Source organism: Rutilus rutilus, assembly GCF_951802725.1.
Source record: "Rutilus rutilus genome assembly, chromosome: 4".
In the NCBI taxonomy this organism is placed as follows: Eukaryota; Metazoa; Chordata; class Actinopteri; order Cypriniformes; family Leuciscidae; genus Rutilus; species Rutilus rutilus.
In genome coordinates this window covers 32832163-32853638 of record NC_140212.1, presented here as the reverse complement: position 1 = coordinate 32853638, position 21476 = coordinate 32832163, and the positions used below count along the sequence as shown (strand labels likewise).

The following is a 21476-nucleotide window of genomic DNA, read 5'->3' as shown; positions in this document are numbered from 1 at the left end:
GTTCAGGCTATTGCAGTTTGTTAGTTCACTTCACCTCCTGATCCGAGACGTTCTTTCTTTTGCAACTTCACATTGATCACGTCTGTTCCCCACCTCGTGTCTTCTGGTTCAAACAGGAAACAGAAATGATTAGTTCGAGTCTTCGGGAATTCGGGTTCGGCTCGGCTGGGTCAAGTCTTTCGTTCTTCCTGTCAGTCCCAATAGAGACTATGCTGTCAATACCGGAAAGAGAAAATGATTAGTTCATCTAGTCTAGTCTTTCGGGTCGTTCTTTTGTCATGTGACCGCTGGTATAGATTTTATTATTGACTGTGTCTGAATGTATATGTTTTATATTTAGGAATTAACATACAATTATAAAATATATGTGCAATAAAAACATTATCTGAAAAATGAAAAAGTTCCATCTTGTTATTGTCCCTGTCCTTCTCTTTTTTATTGTTAAATATTTATTGTGCATCTGTGGTGTGTTTTTATTATTATTATTATTATATTTTTATATTATATTATTATTGTTGTTGTTGTTATTAGATTATATATATATATATAATTGTAGTTATTTTATATATATACAGTGGGGAGAACAAGTATTTGATACACTGCCGATTTTGCAGGTTTTTGCAAATTTGCAAATGCAAATTAATTATTAAAAGATCATACAATGTGATTTTCTGGATTTTTGTTTAGATTCCGTCTCTCACAGTTGAAGAAAAATTACAAACTCTACATGCTTTGTAAGTAGGAAAACCTGCAAAATCTCCAGTGTATCAAATACTTGTTCTCCTCACTGTATATATATATTAATAAAAACACAAATTTGTATGTTAATTCCTAATTCTAAAAAAGTACACAGTCAATAATAAGAATCTATTGTAGTATTTGTAGCGAGATACCAGCGGTCACGAGACAAAAGAACGAAGGACTCAGACCCAAAAGACTAGATGAACTAATCATATAAGCTGTGTCCCAATGCGAAGGCTAAATCCTCCGAAGGCCGTATTTGAAGGCAGATTGCGTCACCCCAGGATGACGAAGGATATCCCAATTCAATTCTGTATCCTTCGAAGGCCGTATTCGAAGGCCGGTTGCGTCATCGCGGTGCGACGAAGGCTACCCTGATTCAAAAGCAATGCGAAACCAGAGTTTTTCTTTCTTATAAACTTCATCTTAACTCCTTCGTCACCATTGCGTGGCTTCATTTGTCAGGTGGTTTGAGGCAAAACTTGTGCCAATATTAGTTTAATAATTGTTTCATGGAGCAAGGAGCAGACAGCTCGATTTATTAAATTGCGGTCTGAAAATTACCATTTATTTACCGGGGTGAAAAACTCCGCCAGTGTGGCTTGGAGGTAAGACAACAACCTATTTGTAATATTTGCACTTGTCTGTCTCACTTGACTTGTGTATTATAAGAAATATCACTATAAAGCCCACAACAATAAGAAAAGCAGTAGATAAGGCAATGGGGTTTCACTTTTATGTGTTTTTGTAGTGCTGTCATGCAAGTGTAACATGTCTGGGCTCTGGACACCCTCACTCACAAGGACCAAACGACCACTCAATGATGAGATCCAGTATCTTTTAATCTGTAAACAGACAAATATCATCAGTGGATGATGGCACCGGGGCAATGGCTTCTCTCTCACTCTCTCGTGTAGACACAGAAGAATGTTCACGAGAGAAGCGAAGTGAACAATCGTACAATAAAAAACAAAAAAATACAGGTAAATAAAAAAACTGATGACAGTATATAAATTTCTTGTCTTCCTTATGATACATCACATTAACATTCTTATCAATGCACTCGAATAGTGTATAATACAAGTAATATATTACAATATTTTATATACTAGATTACATTCAAACATGCATTAATTCAAATATTCATATGACATAACACATTATAATGAAAAAAAATAAACAATTATTACACCATTAGTAACATCCAAATGAAACATTCAATAGACATTTAGCACCATACCATGTGCAGGCCTCACCACGTGCGTCGCGAATCATCAAAATGGATTCTTACCCCTTAAAACATAGCACACGTACGTCTGCAAGATGTCTGTTAAAGATCACTTCATCTGGAAAGCATCTGCTGTTTACTAACATCTGATAGAAATCTTTAAGATGTCAGTTTAACATACATTCTAAATCATTACATCTTAAAGACATCTTCTAAATGTCTATTTGACATCTGACAGGAAACGTCCTACATCCGACGATAAACATCAGCATACCAGAAGAATGTTCACGAGAGAAGCGAAGTGCATGCGCTCATCAGCCTCGCGCAAATAGACTGATGCAATTGCATATTGCATGTCCAAGGGGAAACCCCGGAGATGTTCCACCGATGACGCTCCCACCCCAAACAAAGACCCGAAGAAAAGTCTTTTTTTTGTTACGTTTTATGGCGGGTGGCACCAGCATTATGGTGCATTACCGCCACCTACTATGTTGGAGTGTGGGCCAGAGTTTCCTACCCTTGATAAAAAATAAAATAAAAATGATATATATATTCCCTGCTCCCTAAACTCTATTGATCAATCCAGTTTCTTTCAAATAATGGAATAGTTTCCCTACCTCAATATCAAATACATTTTTTAGACTTAATTCTTCCTGTCCAAGCTTTCTGCTTTCCCTCCATTTTTGACAGTGAAGAATTACATGTTCTACTGATTCCTCTATTTGACAGTGTTCACATAATCCTGAAGGGTGCTTATTTATTAAGTGCAATGTTTTATTAAGTCTAGGATGCCCTACCCTCAGCCTTGTCAAGATGTTCTCCTCTTCATTGTTTCTTCTAGCTGTCCTTCCCGTGCCCACAACCTTCTGTAGTATATAGAGATGTCGCCCTGTATTTCCTGTATCCCAACTATTCTGCCACTCCTTAATGATGTTTCTTTTGATTATTCCTTTGGCTTCAGATTTACTGAGTGGTACGCACAAGATCTCCTCATGCTTCAGAGCCTGTTTTGCTAATGCATCCACAGCCTCATTTCCCTTAATCCCTCTGTGAGCTGGGGTCCACATAAATGCTATCAACATGGTCATATTTTTAATTCTGTACAACGTTTCATAAATCTCATTTACTATATCTTGCCTACTGTGAGATGTAAATGACTGCAGTGACATTAATGCAGAGCAACCTCAACCTGAAGAGCAGCCACAGGAGTTGTTTTTACAGCCCCACAGCAGAGTCTCAAGTTTTTGCTGCCGATCCATAAGCAATACACCCATATCTAATACTAATCAGTGCTGTATACAAATTTTTACTAGCAACCCTACTTGCCCCCCATTCTGACCCTGTTAAGCATCTCATCACATTCAGTATCTTTTTACACTTAGTATTTATCTTACTGATATGTTCATTCCATGTCAACTTTTCATCAAACCACATACCCAAAAACCTAAATACTTTTACTTAAAGGTGAACTAAGTAACTTTTTTACCTTAACTGAACAGCTTCGGAGTCACTGGAATGGTTATATTACTTATTTCGGGTTGAATGGTGGTCGTTTCGCACCCCCCTGGTGCCCGTGAGCGGAAAATACGCACTTGCAACTTTGGGGCGGCGGGCCGCCGGCCGCCGCATCAGGAAGTCTCGCGTGATATCAGGTCTCGCGATGTAAACAATTGCTTTACGGCCAAAAGAAATCTGCTAAAATGCCGTCATTATTGCGCTCCCTCACGCTGTTCGAACCCGAATGAAGAAGACGTTTTAAAGAATGTCCCATCTGCTTTGATGTCGTTGATCTACTAGCCTCTGGTGTCTGAGAATCGCCAACGAGTTTTTACAACAGTGTTGTCAAATATCTATTCCGAAGCTGTGGGGGGAGCTCTAGAGAGAAACCTGCGAGCAAAAAGCGAGAATACAGCTAAGAAATCCCGAAGTTACTGAATGCAGCTTTAATCTATCTTTTGCCCATACATCTTTACCTGAACATCGACCCCTCTCTTTTTAGTGAAGACTACTGTCTTAGTTTTTTTCAATTGCAAACTTGAATCCCCATGCAAATGACCATCTTTCCACCACATTAATTGCCTCTTGTATTTTACCCTTAATATGATTGATGTTCCTTCCCCTTTTCCATAAGGCTCCATCATCAGCAAACAATGACTGTCCGGTATCCCCCTAAACTTGAGAAAAAACATCATTAATCATTATGGAAAAGAGTATAGGGCTAATGACACTGCCCTGCAGAGTACCATTTTCTACCATATATCTTCCTGATACAGCTGTCCCAATTCTGACTTGTATACTTCTCTCAAACAAAAATTCCTTAATCCAATTATATGTCCTACCTGCTATTCCGATCATTTTTAATTTTATCATTAATCCCTCCTTCCAAACCATATCATATGCCTTTTCTACATCAAAGAACACTGTCATTACAGATGCTTTACCCCTTACCAGTCAGGGATCACTGGTGATCCCAGATTATTTTAGTTCAAAATATGTTTGAGCTTATATATCTCAATATTAATAACAGTCTGGTTAATTTTGAGTCTTGAACTATAAACTCTCAAGTGTTGGCTTTCTAAATGTATGTGTGTTATGTTTCTATTCAGAATTACTTATGAGCAGTAACCTTTTTATTTTGGGCATTTCATGTATGCAGCACTTGCCAAAATTGGGGGTGAAGGGGAAGGGGTTAACTTGTGCTTTCCTTATCTCTGTTTCTAAACACATAACAGGATCCATAGTTCCTCTACCCCTCCTAAATCCACTCTGATGAGATGATAAAATTCCTCTGCTTTCCATATAAAAAGATAGTCTTTCTGTAATGATCCTTTCCATTATCTTTGCTACATGTGACGTAAGTGCTATTGGCCTATAGTTCATTGGACTTGACGAATCTTTCCCTGGTTTCCTGATAGGAATAATTACTGCTTCTTTCCACCCAGCTGGCAATTTCCCTAATTCCCATATTTTATTATAAAAACCTAGCAACTTATAAGATGCTAAAACACCTAAATGTTCTATCATTACATAGCAAATATCATCCTTCCCTGGAGATGTTAATCCAGCTCTTGCTATTGCCCTCCTCATTTCTTCCATAGTAATTGGAGCATCCATTGTACTGTTAGTATCAACCCTTCTTTCAAGTAAGTCACCATGCGCTGATCTTGTCTTTGCCCTTCCTCTCTTGCCCTCCTCCGTTAAGTTATCAGAACTATGGATAAGAGTAAGTGCCTTCGCTATCATCTCTGCCTTCTCTTGATCAGACACTGCTGCTTCCTCCCCCATCTTCAATACTGGATACTGCCATTCCCTTCTTATTCCTCGCATATTCTTAATCATGTTCCACACGTCTCCGACAGGTGTTGCTCTACCAATTTTATCACAAAAAGCCTGCCAGCTTTGCTTTTTAGCTTTTCGTATAATTTTCCTAACCTTTGCTTGTGTTTCTTTATATTTAATTAAATTATGAAAATTATGGGTTCTTCTTAATACTCTGAGTGCTTTATTCCTTTCTTTCACTACTTTCCCACACTCATCTGACCACCAAGGAACTGCCTTTCTCTTCATTTTCCCTTTACTTTTAGAAATTGTTTCTTTGGCAACTTGTAGTATTGTTGTATTAAACTTTTTATCAATCTCCTCTATTTCCTCATTTAGATCTATTTTATCCATTTCTATCTCACATATATATTTAAATCTCTCCCATTTTGCACTACTAAATACCCACTTCCCCACTAATTCCCCTTGCTTCTTATTTTTCCTCAATAAAACACTACACCATACTGGAAAATGATCACTACCTACCGATGTTTCTTCTGATCGATCCCACTCACATACAGTATTCCTGCTAAATTCCTAGAAACTAAAGTTAAATCTAATACCGACGTGTTCCCTGTATGCACATCTATTCTAGTCTCTCTTCCATCATTTAAGCAGACCATGTTCCTCTCTTCTAGCAATTCTTCTATTACTTCACCATTTGCATCTGTTCTTACTCCTCCCCATAACGTGCTATGTGCATTCAAATCCCCACACACCACCACCCTACTACCATCCATCCCTGCCATTTGTGTTAGCTGCCCCAACTCTGACTTCCTACAAGGATTATAATAGTTTATAATTACAAACTCTCCCTCATTTGTCCATATCTCTACAATAACATATTCTTGCTCTTTCCCCCCTACACTCATTTCTCTGAATGAAATATCATTCCCAATAAATGTAGCACATCCTCCCCCTACTCCATCCCCCCATCACACCTAACAGAGGCATATCCGACTAACCTGAAATCTAAATTTGTTCTCAACCATGTTTCCTGTACACAAATGATATCTGGTTTATTTGGAAGATCATCAATGTACTTTTTAAATTCCTGTCCATTAGCCAACAAACTTCTAGCATTCCATTGTAGCAAGAGAACCATTATTAATATTATCCAACCCACGCTTGCTCCTGGCTTGCTTGACTGCTAAGCTCATTTCTTCACCTCCTCCCATGTCAACCCACTAAAATCTAGGTGATGAGCTGCTACCTTTACGATTATTTGTATTCTCTCTGTTTTGGATTTAACCTCCATTGTAGCATTTATCACCCCTGCTATGAAAGTGACTATCTTCTTTAAATCAACCATTAATATCCCCTCCTTTGCCTGGTCTGGTTCTTTTGTGGGTTGTCTTTCAACTCTGTTTCTTTCATTACTCCCCTCCCTCTTACTAGCCATTTTCACAGCCTCTGCATATGTGACCTTATTCTGAATTTTTACTCGCTGTACTTCCATTTCCCTTCTCATCACCTCACATCCCCCATAAGCCACACTATGACTTCCCCCACAGTTACAACATTTTGGTTGCTCATGTTTACATTGACCATACTCATGATCTTCTCCACATCTTGCACACCTTCTTCCACCCTTACATGTAATTGCTGTATGTCCAAACCTTTGACAGTTGTAACACCTCATTGGCTTTGGTACATACTCTCTTACGCTATAACTCAAGAAACCTAGTGTTAAGTTCTTTGGGAGCATTTCCTCCTCAAACTCCAGAACCACATGCTCAGTGTCCTTCCTCACTCCTTCCCGAGTTACCTGCATCCTTCGAGCGCCTTTTATATTTCCTCCTTTTAGATTTGATTTGATTTCCTTCATTGTAACTCCGATTGGCATCCCCCAAATCACTCCCTTACTCCACTTACTTCCTCTTTCTATTTGACTTGTGCTTATTACTTTGAACCTCCCAATTTCTTTAATCCTTCCAGCCCTCTCTCTCTGTTCTTCGTTTTTACATTTGATCATTAGATTACCATCTCTCAACACCTTGGCCACTATAATATCCCAGATCTGGTTTCTCAAGACAGTTGTCAATTTTACCGGACTCACTGACGAAATTCCCTTCTCCTCACCAAATCTCAATATGATTTTAAACTCTAGCCCTTCCTGACCTTTATGCTTTATTCCTTTCCCATAATCTTCATTACTCCTGATCCTCTTTGTACTAGTCTCAGCAAAAGTATTTCCTCTTTTGTCCCTCATTCTTCCACCATCTTGACTTATCTCCATGCTTCCATCACTATCAACTATATCAGGATCTCCCCATTCTGGCCCATTCTCAACATAGTTGTGCCTACCCGCTGTTTTCTTCAGCTTCTCCATTCTTTTTAGTTCTCCTCTTTTTCGACCTCCAACTGCCAAATGTTCCTTTGTCCCAGAATCATCTGTCAGATTTTGTTTAAACGTTTTAACCATTCACCGTCAACCGATCCAGTAATGTCTCGGAGCACTACCCAGTTGCGTAAATCCAAACACCGACTTCTGCAGAGAAACAGGCTTTCCTCCCACACGAGAAGTCAAACCCCCGAAGAAAAGTTCCTCTACTTTAACGTTATATTCTCTTACTCATGAACAATAATATGAACAAAATTTGTGAGGTTCATTAATCCATTCTAAATACAAAAGTAGAAAAACTTAGTATAAACAGTAAATTAAAGAAAATACAATATGTAACAAAAACATTTCAACGAATAATTCACACCAGCTACACAAGCTATGTCTACAAAGGTTTTAACCACTTATGAGTATCCAGAAATATGATTTCTGAAGTATTTTGTATGCATGTCCTGATGTGTTATATTTTGCAGTGTTAACAATGCACTAATGTTAAGATTGCACCCCTGTGTTAATATTTTTCATAAGTACCCTTTTCTGCTTTTTTAGAGCAATTCTGGAGAAAATGGATCTGCTGGGGAGGGTAACTCCCTTACAGGCAAAAAAAAAAATGGGACAACTTTAAAACAAAAATACAAAGTAAGAAAGTTAATACACAAATCTTTGCTGAGATTTATTGTACTGTTGTTGTTAACAAGCCATGGTTCATTTGCTCTGCCTTAGGATTGCAAGTGTCCTGGGACAGGTAAATGTGTGAGTGGGAAACCCACTGCTGAAACTTGGTCCTGGTTTGTCCTCATGGATGAGGTGTTGGGACAGAGGCATCCCACACCACCCGCACCACCAGCACCACCACCAGCAGCAGCAGCGGCGAGACAGAAATAAAACTGGTAAATGAAAATCATTTGTTCTATAGGCTATGTAAAAGTACTTTTTCCAACTATTTACAACAATACGTTAAACATATCAAAATCAACGTAAACATTTAAATTTACAGTACATATGTAGAAAAATTCAGATACAATATACAGAAAAAATTATGTAGACTTTTATTGAACTGAACAGACCCTGGTGGTGCTGCTGGACCGGGATGGACTCCACAACAGAGACCCTGGTAAAGCCTCTCTGCTGGTGGGACATCATCTGGGATGGTCTCCAGAGTGTTTGAGTGCATATTTCCACTATCCACTATGTTGTCTACCAACAGGTTTGCGACGCTGACTCAGTCGACGGCTGCCATCTCACTGATATTTTGTATTTTATATTGTATCACGTAGCCTAGAATATTTGCTCCAAAACTATCTGAAAATCACCCTGACTGCTCATTCAGATAAGACAATATATTGATTTAAAAACTGTAAGACGTGTTTTGTGTAAGAAAGCTTTATGTGGGGGGGGGCGTGATCACATCATTAATATGCATGGCATTCACACCTGAGAAAGACAAAGACACTCCCCTAATGGCCCTATTAGGAGCTATCAGGCCCTGTCATTCTGAGCAACCTTGCACAAAGAATGAGAAGATTAAAAAAAGAATGGCTTTTTGATTGTTTGGATTTATTTACAACACAACATAATCCAAAGATACAAATGACAAAAAGCACACTATTGAAAACAATGATCCAAAGACAGAGACCTTTGTGCCATTCCTAAAAACATTGTACATACCTTTCATTTCCAAGGTGTTTGATTTTCACTTTACCATGTTCATGTACAGAGACTGGTGTGAATGTTGAAGTCAGCAGGGCTCAGTTGCATCTGGGCCCAGTAAAAAAAAAAAAAAAAAAAAAAAAAAAACCTGTGAACATACTAATATCAAGAGAAACTGCACAATTTTGGGAATAGATTTGAGATTTTTCTGGTTAAAATGTATTTTTAAAATTCACAGAATACACACACACACACAAATGTTTCCAACAATAATGAGCACCAGGTTTGTTGTGCCTTGTAGGCATAGGCTACGTGCAGTGCTGCATAAAATAATAATAACAATAAATGAAGTCTTCCAAAAGATTTCAGTAACAACTACGCTAGAGAAAAATATATTGATTACAATATTAAAACATGTAGCCTATTGTTTGGTGCGTTTTGCTTTTCAAACACATGGTGCGCTCCAAAATATGAAACATTCAAACGCAGACCGCGCTCCAAAATATGATACATTCAAAAGCAGAGCTCGCTCCAAAATATGATACATTATGGTTACCATATTATACATATCTACGTTTGAGCAGATATCCACAAACACAGTAACGGTTCAACTGCAATGTGAAGTTTATGCAACAATAACATAAACTAATAATTAAGAATTTCTTACCTTACATCTTTCTTGTCTTCAAATCGCGTTCTTCTTCTTCTGAGGAAAATCCAATGTAAGCTCAAGGCGTGTCTTCCGAACTCGACGAAAAGCAGAGACTTTGGTGAAGTTTGGTGCTTTGTTTTTGAGGTAACGAGCGCGTTCGTGTGAGGCGTGGACGATTTGCATGTCAATCTCTTTTTGCGCGTGTGGGCGTGGTCAAATTAAAAATAATGAGTAAGCATTTGAGAAGCTGGACATCTTGTTGGTTTTATACAAATTACTTAAGCAGAGAATATTTGTTTTCAGTTTGAATCCGATCATTTAAAAGTACACACTTAAATGATTATAAAGATATATGGCTCATAAATGTGTGACAAGTATTCGCTGAGTTTTGTTTCAGTTTATAGACGAGCTCAAGAAAAAAAAGTTCAGCGAGGCGGAGAGGCAGAACGCACACCCTGTTTATTTTCTTTATTTTACAAAAGCACAATGTTTTGATTTGATTGTAAGTGGACACATACAAAAGTAGAAATATCACAGATTATTTTTTCATATTTCTTTTTTCTGTATGACCATAAATATGGAGTAATTTAAGTTTATTGTGCTACAATGTGAAGAAAATCCAGCAAAATGCGCGGGCGCGTTTGTCGACCCCAGAGGATTAATAACTACTAATACCGCATTGGGGAAAAACTACAGCTGCATCCCATATGAAAGGGCGCATCTGAAGCGCTCGGTCTAGCCTATGGAGAAATTATTCTATAATAATAATAATGCATTTTATTTATAACGCACTTTTCATCAGAGATCTCAAAGTGCTACAGGTTAAAAACAAAAAAGATAAGCAGTTCTTTAAAAAAAACATCTAAAGGGGACCAAAAGCTTTGCTAAAAAGAATGTCTTAAGGCCTTTTTTAAAACAGTCAGTGGATTGAGGTGCCCTCAAGGAGTCAGGGAGGGCATTCCACAGATGTGGGGCAGCAGTACAAAAGGCCCTATCTCCTATTGTCCTGAGTCTGGTTCTGGGTATGTGGAGGGTGGTTTGAGTGAGTGGAACGGAGGAAATGGGTTGTGTTTTGTGGGTTGACAAGCTCTTTGAGGTAGGGGGGAGCATGTCCATGGATGCATTGATGTGTGAGGAGGGAAACCTTGTACTCAATCCTGGTGGAGATGGGAAGCCAGTGGAGTGAGTGAAGAATGGGGGTAATGTGGAAATTGGTACTTTTTTTCACATGATTTGGGAATGCCCTGGGGTTGCTTACTTTTGGAATATGGTTAAAGAAGGTTTGTCCACTTTATTGAACGTTTCGGTCCCTTTGTCCCCTTCTGTTTTTATTTTAGTTGAGCTTTCTGATATCCAATTGAACAAAACTCAGAAACGAGTGTTCTTAGCTGGTTTGACAGCCGCTAAGAAAATAGTAGCAACGAGATGGAAACCTCCACATTCTCTTAATAAGCAGTATTGGGTTCTCGCATTTATTGATGTGGTGTATCTCGAATTGTCCACTGCACGCATTCATGGCGCAAGAGAGGACACCATTAGACTCTGGGCCCAAACATTGGAAAAACTCAAGGGTTTACTGAGTTGAATTAATACCCCCCCCCCCCCCCCCCCCCCCCCTCTCTCTCTCTGGTTTCATGGTCATTTTATTTTATTTTTATTGTTCTTGTTCATGTGGTTAATTTATTTTTTCTTTATTATTAATCATATATTCCAATTGTCGTAGATTTCTTTCAGCTCTATTCTACTGTGTTGTTTTTTTTTTGTTTGTTTTTTGTTTTTTATGGATATTTTCTAATAATCTGTAGCAATTATTTGTGTATATTTTGAAGTATATTCTGTATGTTTGTTTATTTATTCATTATATATAATTTTTCTGTAGCTTTGTTATCCCACTGATATAGTGCCCTATATATATTCTAATTTTTTTTAAAAAATTATTATTATTATTATTATTTATTTATTTATGTATTTATTTATTTATTTTTATCTTATTGATTTATTCATTTTTATTTATGATTGTTGTTATTATTATTAATTTATTTATTTATTTTTCATACTGGGGTAATTGCTGATTGTTTGTCTTCGATATGTCATGTTTAAACGATGTTAAACAATAAAAATTTGATAACAAAAAGAATGGGGGTAATGTGCTCATGTTTCCGCACTCTCATCAGGATCCTAGCTGCAGAGTTATGGATGTATTGAAGCCTCTGCAGACTCTTTCTAGGAATCCCAATGAGAAGTGCGTTGCAGTAATCCAGTCTGGAGGAGACAAAGGCATGAACCAGCTTTTCGGCATCTGAGAGGGTGAGAATGGGGCGGAGGTGGTAGAAAGAGGTCTTGCATAGGTGATTTATATGAGCTTCAAAAGTGAGTTGGGAGTCCATTTTTACAACAAGATTAGTGACTGTTGATGAGAGGGGAATGTTGGTGCCAGAAAAGGTGATGCTGGTTATGGATGATGATTTGATCTGGTGAGGAGTGCCAACCAGGGTGGCTTTGGTTTTGTAGCTATTGAGTTGAAGGAAGTTGTGTTCCATCCATACCTTTATCTCCTCCAGACAGGTGCTGAGTTTTGATGGGGATGACGTGGCCAACGTTGGTGAGGTAGAGAATGAAGTGGATGGGGCCAAGGACTGACCCCTGGGGGACACCGCAAGTAACTGTGTGTGGATTTGATTTGGAGTGGCCCAGGGAGATGTATTCTGTCCGGTTTGTGAGGTATGATCTGAACCAACTGAGGGCAGTGTCATTTAGTCCAGTAGTGAGGTGGAGCCGGTTTAAAAGAATGCCATGGTCAACAGTATCAAATGCAGCAGAAAGGTCCAGGAGGATGAGGAGGGAGGGAGAGCCAGCATCAGATGATTTGAGGAGGTCGTTTGTGACTCTAACGAGGGCAGTCTCTGTGCTGTGGGCAGAGCGGAAACCTGACTGGAATTTTTCAAAGAGGTTATTATATATGAGGTGGTCCTGAAGGTGGGTGACAACTGCTTTCTCAAGTACTTTTGATATGAAGGAGAGATTGGAGATGGGCCTATAGTTGGATAGGACTTCCGGATCAAGAGTGGGTTTTTTGAGCAGTGGTGTGATAATGGCATTTTTTTAAGACAGTTGGAATGTGACCAGTTTTGAGGGAATGATTTATAACAGCGGTGATCAAGGGACTTAAGACAGTGATATGAGTTTTTCCCAGGGAGGTTGGGAGAGGGTCCAGGGGACAGGTGGAGGATTTCATCTTCCTGATGATGTTTTGCACCTCTTCTGATGAAACCTCAGGAAAGCAGTTTAGGGGTTGGGAGACGGTATATGTTGGGGGAACATTTTGGGTGGGAGGACCAGAAAGGGCAGAGCGAATATGTGCAATTTTTGACGTGAAGAAATCCATGAATTTATTGCACTGCTCTTCTGTAGTGGCAGTAAGTGGGGGAGATTGTGGTTTGAGAAGGTGGTTTATAGTGGAAAAAAGCTGCTTGGAATTTCCTGGGCTGCTTCTGATGGCATCGGAGTAAAACTGTGACCTTGCCTCTTTGAGGGACTGTGCATATTTTTTGTTGTTGCTCCCGGTAAATTTGTTTGTGGACAGTGAGGCCAGAGGCTCCGAAACGGCGCTCAAGGACCCGCCCTGCTGCCTTCATCTTACGAAGCCCATCTGTGAACGAGGGTGCTGAGCGGGTGAAGGTGACTGTTCTTGTTTTAACAGGGGCATGGAGGTCCAGGAGGCTGCTCAGATGGCTGTTGTAGTAGTCCACTGCTTCGTCGGCTGATGAAAAGTGTGTAGAAAGATGCTGAAAGTCTGCTGCCAAGAGTTCTGGGTTTATGTTTTTTAGGTTTCTGAAACAGATATTCCTTTTAGGCTTGGAGAGGCTGAATGGGGATGGCAAATCCATAGAAATGACCTTGTGATCAGACACACCTAGGTCATACACCTGCAGGTTGGTGAGAGGGGCAGAGTTTGTAATGACCAGGTCCAAGGTATGCCCCCTGGTGTGTGTGGGGACACCAACAAGTTGTTTTAAGTTAAAGCAGTCCAGTAGTTGAAGAAATTCAGCTGCAAAACGGCAGGAGGGGGTGTCAACATGGATGTTCATATCACCTAAAATTATAACATCGGTGGAGGATGTGTAGAAAGTTGTGAGGAGACTTGACATCTCAGTGATAAATGATGGGTTTGATTTTGGTGGTCAGTAGATGAGGAGGAACAGCACAGGGGAAGGGGACTTACATTTAAATGCAAGGCATTCAAATGAAGATAGTTCAGGTAATGGTTGCAGAGATAGCTCCAGATCGCTGCGATGGATGACTGACAGGCCGCCACCACGCCCTGTGCTGCGAGCTTTCTGGAGGTAGCTATATCTTTGGGGACAGCTCTCATTTAAAGAAGAAAAGGTATTTGGTTGGTGCCAGGTGTCTGTAATGCACATATAATCCAGAGATTTATCCAGGATATGGTCATGAATGAGGCAGGATTTGTTTGTAATAGACTGTGCATTTAAGAGTTTGATTTTGCTACTTAATGATGCAACAAATCTTTGCACTGGTCATAGCAGACGGGAGTCCACTCCACGTTTTCCATTCAGCTCACTCAGAGGTGTTGCCATGGAGACGTGCAAACTACTTATCCGATAGGAGACAGCACTCTGATGACGTGTGCGTGGAGCGACAGTTCGCGTTGCTGACCAGAGAGCCGGGATGGTAAGACTTGTCTGTGAGCAGACAAACTTTCTGCGGGAACTTCTATGGATATAGCGCCGACGGCGGAGAAGTCCTAGTTGTTTAAGCACTGCAGTGCACGGTGGAGTGAGGAAACTGTTGAGATTCATCAGCTGGTTAACGGAGTAACTCAACATAGTGGAGGTGCCGGCGGCAGCGTGGAAGAGGTGCAGGTTGTTTTTAGCCGCGTAGCCAGAATGCTAGCTACAAGGACTATCAACTCTGCGGCAGCGCCGATGGGTGGTTTCAGGCTTCCCAGGTGCACTTCATGATGGCGTGGACAAGCTGAGTCCAGGTTGTCCAGGAGGAGACTTTTCCGACTGCGGTAGCAGCAGCGATGACCAATTCCAGGGAGTCTCCGAGCAGGTGTTTTGCTAGCGGCAACAGGTAGGCCACCGCTAGACTCGAAAGCTACCTGATAGCTATCCAGAAAGGTGGTGCGGAAGGTAAACAGTTTTTTTTTTTCTTATAAAAAGGTCCACTGGTCGGTGGCGAGGATATTAAAAGGTTAAAAACTTGCCGTTATATTTGGCGCGATATTGATATTTATATCTTGTCCTGTTAAAATATGTCAGTGCCATTGTGTTGTCTCAAGATGCACATCAGTAATGTTTTTCTCTAAGGTATATTAAGCTACTTAAATTTCAGCAATCTCGTAATTTCTGGGAAAGCGCTTCCCCGCCAAGTATATAATTTTTCCGGCTTGATGCAGCACAACCTACCCGAAATATGTAACCTGTCTCATGTAATCGCTCATCAGTGTTTAGAAACAGGTCTATAAATTCCTCATTCATTTATTCAATAAAACATCTTGTAAACAATGTCACATAGCATTACATTTACCTCTGAAAAGCCATTCAGTGGGTTAGTCTGGTGTTATTACTATACTATACTAGTACATGTAGTAGCATGTAACTATGATGACACCTTAAAATAAAGTGTTACTTATTTTCTACTTTTATTTAATGTATATTTTAATACATTCATTAATTTTATCACAGCCACCACTTCATTGTTTATATTTCAAGAAAGGAATTAGAGTAGAACCATAATTATGTAATTGTAGAGTTACTGTTATAACTTTAGCATTGTAAAAACTTCCTTGAGTGTAATTTAAGTTAATATAAAATTTCCACCTTCAATTGACTCCCTGTATTGTTGCTACATATTAGACCTGATATATATCTATCTATCTCCAAATGAGTCAACATTGAATTAGAAACCGAATCGAAACCTTGAGATTTGAAATCAAATTTTGATTTCAAATTTTGTTCATTTGAGGTGAACAAAATTTTCAATTTTTTCCCTTTAAACGTTTTTCACGTTAAGTGTTTTAGAATGTATTTTATCCGCGCGCACAAAAGACTCCAACGGACACAGACAGAGTGAAAGACTGGATTTGTTCTCTCGATCAGGTAGGGTACAAGTGATTTCAAAACTTTTCAGCCGGTTTAAACAGAGACTGCCACTCCAGTTTAGCATTTATTGTTGTTTCTGCAGTTAAAAAGACAAAGTTGAAAATTCTGGCTACTATCGTTATTTTAATAATTTCTTTATTTTTATTTTATTTATTGATCTGTCAGGGTTATCTAATCTAACTATTTGTGGCTTGTGTTTTGAATATATGTTCCCCTGCACTTTAGGCATTTTGCACACATTTGCTCATCTTGTGACTTGATTCTGATTTATTTCGTTTTGTATTTTTATTTATTAGAAAGGTATATTCTGGTTTTTCCGGTTCCGCTAGCGAGAGAATGAGAGCCTGAGGTGCGAGCTCCCGAATTTTTTTTTTTAATTTCTTCTAAAATAACCCCCAATGGTACTCTTTTTGCCAATATTGAAGTTTGTTTGTGGAGATGGAGAAGGGGGTCATCACAAGAAGTATGAAATCGACAATTTTGACAGAAGATGACATGGAGGACAGTCAGAAGGACCGAGGCCACGCATCTGTGCTAACTTAAGCCGCGAATGGCGTGGAAACACCTGAGCCCACGCTGCTAAATATTTTAAAAGAGCTCCGAGATTTCAGAAAAGATAACAATGATCAATACTCAGACATTAAGCGCAAGCTAAAGAGGGTAAACGATCGAGTGGAAGAGGCAGAATGTCGGATTGAGGAGTCCGAAACGGTACTACAAGCAGTATCGGGGCTAATCACGAGGTTAACAGAACGCCAAGTTGGCCTAGAGGCGAGGCTGGTCGAGCAGGAAGGCCGAGCGCGCAGGGACAATCTTCGGATATATGGAATAGCGGAAGATAAAGAGGGAACTGATATGGTGAAATTTCTGGATAACATGTTGAAAATCGCGCTTGGCTTTTCCAACGACTTGTCACTTGGGATTGAAAGAGCACATCGCACTCTGACTGCAAAACCAGATGCCCAGGCTAAGCCCAGATCCATCGTGGTGAAGTTTGGGAGCTATCGTATGAAAGAGGAGGTTCTTCGGAGAGCGTGGCAAAAGAAAGAGGTTTTTTGTGAAGGTGTGCGCTTCTTTGTGGATCATGACTACCCTATTGAAGTGCTCAAAAAACGCAATGAATACAGAGAGGCCAAGAAGATACTTCGAGAGAAACGCATCAAGTTTCAAACCCCGTACCCGTATAAAATGCGGGTCTTTTACGACAATGGCACTCGTCTATACAAGGATGCCGCCAAGGCAACAAGAGATATGGCAGCACGAGGGCTACCCGTCACCGTGGTGAAACCTGCAGCCGACCCGGATCAAGAGGAGCTACAGTTGTTGTCTGCCTGGCGTACAGCTCGCGGACATCACTCCGAGAGAGGAGTCCATCACTCCGGTATGACGAATGATTCCATGCAAGATAGCCATCGCTCTCGCTTCAGGGAGAAGCTTCAGGTATTTAGGAGAGACATCGATGTCTGAGGATCTCTTTTTGCTCTATTTGGGGTAAGACTGACTATTTTTCCTGGCTATGGAGACACTGTTTTGTAAAATACATTTATTTTTCTTTAATAATAAGTTTTCATTTAAGAAGTCGGGACTGGGTTGTGATCTCATTCAGACTGAATTTTGCTAGTGTGTGGACATTTATTAGGGCCCTCCCTCAGCAACGAGGTGAGACGTCTCCCTATTGGGGCCTAACCAACATAAGGCCATGCAGGGCTCTTTTGTTACGAGCCTCTACCTTGGAAGGACCTTTTTTTGTTTCACTTTTTATTTTTTGTTTTTGTTCACTGTTCGAGTTCTTTATTTGTTCTTTGGGAGAGAATCTAATTGTGCACAAGTCAGAAGGGGGGAAAAGGTGTGTGTTTTTATTTTATTTTGGTTCTATTCTTACATTACATTATTTAGGATATTATGATCATGCAGGGCTGCGTTTCCCAAAAGCATCGTAAGCCTAAGTTGATCGTAAAAACGATCGTACGACTGATCTTAATATTATGGTCTGTTTCCCAAAAGCATCGTAGCTTAAGTAGCATTTGAAAATCTTCGTAGAACTACGAGTGCTCTGGAGTAATCGTACGTCCCCAAGTGCATCGTAAGAAGACAGATTTATGAGGTCACCTGCAGGACAACTTGCAGATTACACCTTTAACTTTATTCAAATGCAATGTGATTATAATATAAGGTTTTGATTGTACTTTATTGTACACTTCATTACTCTTTTTTTGTTGTTGGTTAAATTAATGTATAAATTAAATAATTAAAAAGGTCAGAAAACAAAACAAAAATAAAAAAATCCTTTAAATCTGTTAAAAATTACATCTTTGTTTCGCTCTATCTCCTCTAAAAGGACATTAATTTCATCTTTTTAAAAGGTATCTTTTCTTGGTTTTTTTTTTTTTTTTGCCATTTTGTCAGTGCCTCCGCCTGTAGGTGCTTTATATAGACTTGTCTTGATTGCTAATCCACAACATATGACAATTATTAGGTTAAACGTTCAGAATACGATTCCATATAAGATTATATTTCAGCACTTCGCGAATGGACAGCGACTCTTAAGTAGCTCGTAGAGCGCGTTCTCATGTTAAGTTAATTTTTAGGAAACGCTCGTGGAATTGCTGCGAGCGTTCGTAACCTTGCACATAGAAAGCGCTCTTATGAGCTAAGATACATCGTTATCGGGAAACCCGGCCCAGGACATTAAGATAGTTTCATTTAATGTGAAGGGGATTTCAAAACCAGTAAAAAGAAGTAAAATACTATCAAAAGTAAAACGGGCAGGAGCGCAAATTGTATTATTACAGGAGACACATTTCTCAGTAACAGAACATGAAAAGCTGAGAAGAATGGGTTATACAAGGGCATATTTTTCATCTTATAAAAATGGACGAAGGAGGGGAGTTACAACATTAAAATCACAAAAAGTACCATTTGAGTATATTTCAGAGGAGTCTGATAAAGAAGGGAGGTATATAGTAGTTTCAGGGAAGATCAACAATGTAATAATAACCATTTGTAATGTGTACGTTCCACCTGGAAGTAATTTTGTCTTCTATAAAAAGGTCTTTGACTTGATGATTGGCGCAACAGGAATTGTAATTTGAGGAGGTGACTTAAACCTTCGTCTTAACCCTAACCTCGAAGCATCGAAAAATGTACCTATGACTGCAATACATAAAAAAGTGAATAGCCTGATGATCGAACTGGGATTATTGGATTTGTGGAGAGATTTTTACCCTTCAGGTCGCGACTATACGTTTTATTCTCACCCACATAATACATACTCTCGAATAGATAATTTTTTTGTGTTTTCGAGAGACCGCTACAGATTTACCCAGTTGTGATATTGGTTCTATTGATTTATCTGACCATGCCCCTATCTATTGTACAATACAAATAGAGGGTTTTCCACGAAACACACTTTGGAGACTCAACACAAGTGCTCTAAACAACCCCCAGTTTGTGGCTTTGATGAGAAAGGAGATCAAACAATTTCTGGATACTGATACTGGTGAGGCCGATTCATCAATTACATTGGACACTCTAAAAGCTATAATTCGGGGGAAAAATATATCATGGTGTGCATATAATAAGAAAGAAAAACAATTAAGATGGTTAGACCTTAATAAAAAATTGCAGAATTTAGAAATGCAACATAAGAAGAAGCAATGCCCTAATTTACTCAATGAGATTAAGAAACCACGAAATGAAATAAATTTGATGAGTACACAGGAAATTGAAAAGAAATTTGTCTTTGTAAAACAAAAATATTATGAAGCCGGCCCTAAAGCTTCAAAAATTCTCGCTAGAAGACTACAAAAAGAAAGAGCAGATAGCACAATTTACAAAATTAAACATCCTGATTCTGGAATTATACTGTATAAACAAGAAGAATTACAAGAAGCATTTGAGAAGTATTATAAAAGTCTATATACTCAACCATTTTTAGAGAGTGAATCCCAAATGGAGGATTTTCTCAACTCATCTAACTTGCCTACTCTATCAGAAGAACACAATAACATATTGACAGCTGAAATATCAGAGAAGGAAATAAATGCTGCCATCTCTAGACTGAAAGCTAATAAGACACCAGGCCCAGACGGCTGTCCCTCAGATTGGTACAAAACATTTAGTAATGAGTTATTTCCAAGACTTCTAAGGGCTTCTAATACAGTTATAAAAAAATCAAAAATGCCACCTTCATGGAGTGAAGCAGTTATCTCAGTTATCCCTAAGGAGGGAAAAGATAAATCAGAATGTGGTTCTTACAGGCCAATTTCAGTGTTGAATGTTGATTATAAACTGTTCACGGCTATACTTGCTAAAAGATTAGAGAAGATACTTCCGCATATTGTACACACAGACCAAACTGGTTTCGTTCTGCAGAGACAAACTCATGATAACATTAGACGCTCTTTACATATCCTACATCATATTCAACAAAACAAACTGGAGGCTCTTTTGGTGAGCCTTGATGCTGAAAAGGCCTTTGACTCAGTCAGCTGGGCTTTTCTTTACAAAGTACTGGGAAGACTAGGGGTACATACCAATTTTGTTCAGGTTATTCGTACACCATATAGTAAGCCATCTGCAAGAATAAAAATTAATGGACACCTGTCAGAATCTATTATACTACAGCGTGGTTCTAGGCAGGGCTGTCCTATTTCACCGCTCCTTTTCGCTTTATAGAACCACTTGCACAATGGTTGAGACAAACTTACAGTATTAAAGGCCCATAAAGTTGCTTTGTACGCAGACGATGTCTTGGTATATATTTCGGAGCCTACTGTCTCGTTTCCTGAGTTGATGAATATTATGCAGAAATTTGGTCGATACTCGGGCTATAAATTAAACATACAAAAGACCCAACTTTTAACATTTAATTACTCCCCTCCTACACAGCTTTGTGAAACTTTTCCTCTTAAATGGGACCAACAATCACTGAAGTACTTGGGTATTTCTTTACCAAAGGACATTTCTTTATTGGGAGAAAATAATTATGGCCCCTTATTAACTAAAATTAAGGCGGATATTACAAGATGGAACATAATCTCATTTCTTACTTTGAGCCAAAGAATCGATAGTGTCAAAATGAATGTGCTTCCACGGTATCTATTTTTGTTTCAGGCTCTTCCAGTGGAAATTTCCCAGAAAGAATTCTCAGAAATTGATAAAATAATCTCTAGATTTATTTGGCAGGGTAAAAGACCCAGGATCACATATAAAACATTACAGCTTTCAAAAGAAATGGGAGGCATCGCCTTACCGTATTTCAAAGGATATTTTTATGCAGCTCAGATCAAGCCACTTATTTATATGTGCTCATCAAAATTCCATGCTAGATGGAAAGACATTGAACTCTCAATAATGAAGGATCCGCCAATCTATGCTGTCCTAGCTTATAAAAATTTGGATAAACATATCAAA

At 39.0% G+C, this 21476-nt stretch overlaps 1 long non-coding RNA gene across 1 annotated transcript; it reads left to right on the top strand.

Moving 5' to 3' along the window:
- Positions 1-5160: 5160 nt before the first annotated feature.
- LOC311289751 lies at positions 5161-9428 on the top strand. The gene is made up of 3 exons (XR_014627219.1): positions 5161-8270; positions 8355-8521; positions 8697-9428. It is a non-coding gene; the product is annotated as an uncharacterized lncRNA (long non-coding RNA).
- The last annotated feature ends 12048 nt before the right edge of the window (positions 9429-21476 follow it).